A 6,799-nucleotide genomic window follows, 5' to 3' on the forward strand; every position below is an offset into this window, starting at 1 on the left:
AAAGATAATTATTCATAATTATTAAGATAATATTCGTAATTATTAAGATGATTATTCGTAATTATCAAGGCAATTATTCATAATTATTAAGATAATTATTCACAATTATTAAGAATATTCATAATTATTAAGATCATTGTTCTTAATTATTACGATAATTATTCATGGTTATTAGATAATTATTAATAATTATTAAGATAATTATTCATAATTATTAATTATTCATGATTATTAATATAATTATTCGTAATAAAACGCATCGCGACAGGAGGCAAAGACAAACTTTAAAATAAGTCTCCTGGATACAGCTTCTTCGTTTTCAGCCAAGCCTGTTTTCTTCAGACAAGCTTATTTTCTTTAAACAAGCCTGTTTTCTTTAGACAAGGCTATTTTCTTTAGACAAGCCTGCTTTCTTTAGACAAAGCTATTTTCTTTTGACAAGTCTGTTTTCTTCAGACTAACGTGTTTTCTTCAGACAAGATTATTTTCTTTAGACAAGCCTGCTTTCTTTAGACAAAGCTATTTTCTTTAGACAAGTCTGTTTTCTTCAGACTAACCTGTTTTCTTCAGACAAGCTTATTTTCTTTTGGCAAGCCTGTTCTCTTCAGACAAGGCTATTTTCTTTAGGCAAGCCTGTTCTCTTTAGACAAAGCTATTTTCTTTAGACAAGTCTGTTTTCTTCAGACAGGTCTGTTCCCTTCAGACAAACCTGTTTTCTTCAGACAAGGATATTTTCTTTAGGCAAGCCTGTTTTCTTTAGACAAGGATATTTTCTCTAGACAAGCCTATTTTCTTCAGACAAAGCTATTTTCTTTAGACAACCCTGTTCTCTTTGGACAAGGCTATTGTCGTTAGACAATCCTGTTTCTGTAGACAACCCTTCTTTCTTTAGACAAGCCAACTTTCTTTGGACAAACCTGTTTTCTGCATTTCCATATAATTTTTCTGAGTTTTTTTTTACCCTAAACAAAAGAGTAGTGGGAAAATATCAGCTGGGTTTTTTTACGAATTGTAGAAGAATTGTAACGAGCAAATTCTAGAACGTAGAACTATTTTAATATAGAACTTTTAATGTGGAACTTTTACAATGATAAGTATTGCAACTCCATTACAGTGGAATTTCTGTTAAGTGTGTCATTCAAGTTAGTGGAACACGGAATCCTCTCTAAAATGGAACCCTTGTAAGGGAGTATTCTGATGGTGCGAAAATTTAGAAAATTTCAAAAGGTGGAACTTCCACGATGATGAACTCTTGCGGAGTGAATTCCTTGCAATATGGAAGGCCACTTGGTGCAAATTGCAATGTGGAACCCCAGGAGTGTGGAACTCCCTCTCGATCTTTGGTCAGATTTCTTAATCATATATATACCGGGCGTTTCGAAATTACAGCCCCCGCCTCCACAGAACAAATGGAAAGTTATGAAGTTTTCTGCTATAGCCTATCTCCAAATACATTATTTTAAGTTTCTATCAAGCTATTTTTCATTTTACATTCCTTGTATTTTCAGACTGAGTGACGGAGTTAGATACAGCCGTGGCTAACGACTCGGAGAAAATCAGATGGATTGACCGAATCCGGGCTATAACCTTCAGAAAGGCCAGGGATGCTGGCGCATCCTTCATTTCACGTTCCTGGATAGCTAAATACATTAAAAGAGATGATTCCTTGTTAAAAGAAACTGGAACAAAAATCCATATGACTGTCATCGCGAAAAGAGTGAGAGTCTTGGAAGGCCTGAAGTCCTTTCTCAGGAGTCAAAAGACATCATAGCTGAGGCAGTGGGTAGACCAAGAAAATCTTTACATAAATTGGCGCTTGAACTAGAAACAAAAAGGGGAGAGAAGAGAAGTTATAGTGCTGTACGTCGTGAGTTGAAAAAAATCTGGTATCAAGCCATTTCATGTTATCAGCAAGCCCAGCATCACTCAGCAACAGAGAGAAGACCGTGCATGGTTTTATGGTTCATTTCTTAAAGATTGGCGTGAAGCTTACTTTCTCCATTTACAGAGTCAGGAAGCCAAATCATAAAAATGACATCATTTGGGCTGCAAAGTTGGATGATATCAGCAATGATGTGCGCTATTGCCAAGTTGTGAAATTTCCTGAATGCCTGGGAATTTTTCTCTGTTTCACAGCCAAACGGTTAATGTGGATCATCAAAGAAAAAGGAGTCATGGAATGGCAAATACTTCAGAGAAACTGTGCTTACTGGTGGAGTATTTCCTTTCCTCAAAGATCCTGAAAATGTTTTATCTGTTGAAGAAGTCACATTTTTGCATGATAAGGCACCATGTTTCAAGGCTCTTCAGACACAGGAGCTGCTTCGAAACGGTGGTATCGATTTCTTCTCGTCAAGTGAATTTCCAGGTAGCTCCCCATACCTTAATGTGTGTGAAAACATTGGTAGTATCTTAAAGGATTGTGTTGAAGCACGCACAGTGAACTATGATGGTATACCAAACCCCGACAACCTGCGAAGAGAGGTGACCAGTGCCCAGGAAATGGAGTTTGAGTCTCAGCTTTTTGCGATTTGCTGAAATCATACCCCTCAAGAATGCAGGCTGTGGTACAGGCAGATGGAGGCCACACAAAATATTAAATACTCAGAGAGAAACTTAAATAAATACCTGTTCTGAATTACTTTTGTTTTTGTCCATATCAATTTTAGTTTATGTTGTAGAGGGGGCCTCTAATTTCGAAACACCCTGTATATATATACATATATATATATATATATATATATATATATATATATATATATATATATATATATATATATATATATATATATATATATATACTGTATATATATATATACTACATATATACATATATATATTCATGTATATACTGTATGTGATATATATATATATATATATATATATATATATATATATATATATATATATATATATATATATATATACAGACCTAGTCAAACTCTCACTGAAATTTAACACAAAAAAAGGATAAATTAAGAACTGATAAACAAATATATATGGCATAAACCACAACTTGGGAAAAAATAACGAAAAATATTAGAGAAATGAGGTCAATTATACAAGAACATTTGAAATAACGCCTTAGCTCCCGATCTAGAAATTGCAAGCATCCATTTCAAAGCCATCAGAACAATAACAGGTCAAGTCAGGTCAGCATTCCTTGCAGAATGAGACAGAAGGAGAGAGCTTCCTTCAAGGATGTTACAGTACAACACTACAATAGTTGCTACTGAGGAATGTATATCAATAACACGTTTCTTTCTACCTGTTATAATATCAGGTCGGGTCAAGGCAGGTAAACATTCCTTGCAGAATGAGACAGAGGGAGAACCTGCCTTCAAGGAATGTTATAGTACAACACTACAACAGTTGTTACTGAAGAATGTATATCAATAACACGTTTCTCTCTACCAGTTATAACATCAGGTCAGGTCAGGGCAGGTCAACATTCCTTGCAGAATGAGACAGAAAGAGAAACCTGCCTTCAAGGAATGTTACAGTACAACACTACAACAGTTGTTACTGACGAATGTGCATCAATAACACGATCCTTTCCATCGATTATAACATAACAAAATCGTCTCATTTGAATACATCTATCCGCTACCTCGAACCTTTACGACAGTTTCTCCTCCCCTTCCCCTCCCCTCCCCTCCCCCTTTTACGACAGTAACCTATAAACACCAAAGAATGAAAAAGCTCCTCCGGGAGCAGGCGGGAGCATGTAGTTGAGAGGTCGTCAAAAAAAAACAAAAGAAAAACAATAACAAATAAAAAAAAAAAGAGACTCCCGTAGCACATCTTGTTTTCCGGGAGTAATCTCTTCCCGGACGGCTGGTTCTATCATCCTTCAGAGTGGTTCGAAGAAGAAGAAACCGATTAAATCCTCCTCCTCCCCCCCTTTCCCTTCACCCCTTCCCTCAATCCTACCTACCCACCCCCAACTCCCTCCGGGGAAACCACCTCTCCCCTACCCCAAACCTCAGTAATAGGATCTCAAAAACCCGAAAAGAAAGAAGAAGAAGAAGAACGCTATTGGTTCCGCTGGCGCTGTCGATCCGATCTTGACTTCGTCATTGGGGGGCGGAGGTGGGGGGGCTGTGTCTGTCTGTCTCGTGTCTGTCTCCTGTCTCCTGTCTATCTGTATGTCTCTCTCTGCCTGTCTGTCGAAATCTAGCTGTCAGTCAGTAGGTTCGTTTGCCTGCCAGATGTGTTTGTTTGTTTGCACAATCACACAGTCTCTCTGTCTCTCACTATTGGCCGAAGATCTCACTATTGGCCGAAGATCTCTCTCTCTCTCTCTCTCTCTCTCTCTCTCTCTCTCTCTGTATGTCAATAATTATTATTTATAATTTTTTTTCTTTATACATCTGTATGGGAGAATCACATAGTCTCTGTCTCTCACTATTGGCCGAAGATCTCTCTCTCTCTCTCTCTCTCTCTCTCTCTCTCTGTATGTCAATAATTGTTTATTGTTTATGCATACACATCTAGTAAGTTAAGCTGATAAGGTTTGGAATCTCTCTCTCTCTCTCTCTCTCTCTCTCTCTCTCTCTCTCTCTCTCTCTCTCTCTCTCTCTCTCTCTCTCTCTCTCTGTATGTCAATAATTATTGTTTATAATTTTTGTGTACACATCTAGTAAGTTAAACTGATAAGCTTTGGAGTCTCTCTCTCTCTCTCTCTCTCTCTCTCTCTCTCTCTCTCTCTCTCTCTCTCTCTGGTTGCGGATGCTGAGAGAGAGAGAATCATAACCGGATTAAGGGCTTTTTGTTTCGTATTTTGTGTGTCTAAGTCTTGATTGATTGGGGAGGCCAGGGGTGGCGTGGGTTTGGGGAGAGAACGAGGGAGCCCCAATTACTCTCTTTGTGTGTTTTCTCTCTCTCTCTCTCTCTCTCTCTCTCTCTCTCTCTCTCTCTCTCTCTCTCTCTCTTCACCCTCCGACTGTTTTATTTCTATTTCATTATCTCTACTTTCCACCCTCGTTATTTATCTGTAAATCCGTTTGAATGGCCGTGTGAGTATCTCTCTCTCTCTCTCTCTCTCTCTCTCTCTCTCTCTCTCTCTCTCTCTCTCTCTCTCTCCCCGCCCGCTTTATTTCTATTTCATTATCTCTACTTTCCACCCTCGTTTTTATGTATCTATAAATCTGTCTTGAATAGCCGTGTCAGTATCTTTTTTTATCCTCTCTCTCTCTCTCTCTCTCTCTCTCTCTCTCTCTCTCTCTCTCTCTCTCTCTCTCTCTCCTTAAACATAACACGCTTCCGCCCCCTTTCACTAAGCAAAGCACTGCCCGTGTAATGAACAGAATTAAGCCTGAGGTCCCCAACTTTTTTTATCCAGTTGCCATTTCACCGTCGACGCGAATGGCCTCCTATAAAACAGGAGGGCATAACTTCTTTTAGATCTACCGGTCATCAAATCTGGATGGAGAGAGAGAGAGAGAGAGAGAGAGAGAGAGAGAGAGAGATAGGAGGCCTGAAGTGATGGTGAGTGGAAGAAGAAGGAGAAGAAGAAGAAGAAGGGGAAAAAAGCGATGATCTGGGCGCGATTTTACAAAGGCAATCCCGGCAAGGACTCGTAAACTCACAGTTCCGGGCGAGGAATCACGGCGGAGTGACTTTTGCCGGGAATCGCGACCTTTCCCATTTTGTTTTTCGGCGCGAGGAGAAGAAGAAGAAGAAGAAGAAGAAGAAGAAGAAGAAGAAGAAGAAGAAGAAGAAGAAGGAAAACGCAATCTCGCAGTTGTACCTCATGGCCAATAAATCGAATACGGACACTAGAAATCTTGTCTTCCTTGCTGGGATAAGCTTCTCGCATACGATTGTTCAGAGAGGAGACCTATGACGTGAGTTCTTCTTCTTCTTCTCCTTCTTCTTCTTCCTCTTCTTCTTCTTCTTCTTCTTCTTCTTCTTACATCAAGCTCCAATGCCCTGAGTCGAAATGGTAACCTTTAACCTGCCCCGGCCAAGGCCTGGCGACGAGATACGAAGATGCGGGCACTGCTTCGTCAACACTCTTGAGAGAGGCGGAAAAGTTCTTCTGCAATTCGGGAAGAAGAATTCGAGGCACTCCGAACAGACTTTATGGCTTCATTCTATAGTATTATCTTCTCCAAAGTATTTTCTTTCCCAGCTTTAAAAAAAACTAAGGAACATTTTAGGAAGGAATCTCTTACGAATTATACTTGAGTGTATATCTGACTGATTTCTTACAGAGTACTTGGGAGAAAATAAATGGTAGTTTGACTTTCGTGAATGGAATGGAATACAGGTTAGGTCAAAGGCCTAGAAGAGATGGGACCTATGATGATGAGGTCATTCAGCGCTGAAAGGGAAACTGAGAGGAATAAAAAGGTTTGAAAGGCGGAACAGGAGGAAAACCTTTTGCAGTTGCATCTTGAAACAATTATTAGGAGAAGGTTGAGGAAAGTAAGGCGGAAGAAAGATATGAACGGAGCTACAGTAAAAAGAAAGAAAGGGGTTGCAGTTAAGGGCCGAAGGGCGCTGCAAAGAACCTTAGGTAATGCCTACGGTGCACCATGTCGGCAAATTATCGCACATATATCACAAACAGGTTAACAAAAAGTTAAGTATACCTTAGTTTAACCAGACCACTGAGCTGATTAACAGCTCTCCTAGGGCTGGCCCGAAGGATTAGATTTATTTTACGTAGCTAAGAACCAATTGGTTACCTAGCAACGGGACCTACGGCTTATTGTGGAATCCGAACCACATTATACAGAGAAATGAATTTCTATCACCAGAAATAAATTCCTCTTATTCTTCATTGGCCGGT

Source organism: Macrobrachium rosenbergii, chromosome 8 (genome assembly GCF_040412425.1).
Source record: "Macrobrachium rosenbergii isolate ZJJX-2024 chromosome 8, ASM4041242v1, whole genome shotgun sequence".
NCBI lineage: Eukaryota > Metazoa > Arthropoda > Malacostraca > Decapoda > Palaemonidae > Macrobrachium > Macrobrachium rosenbergii.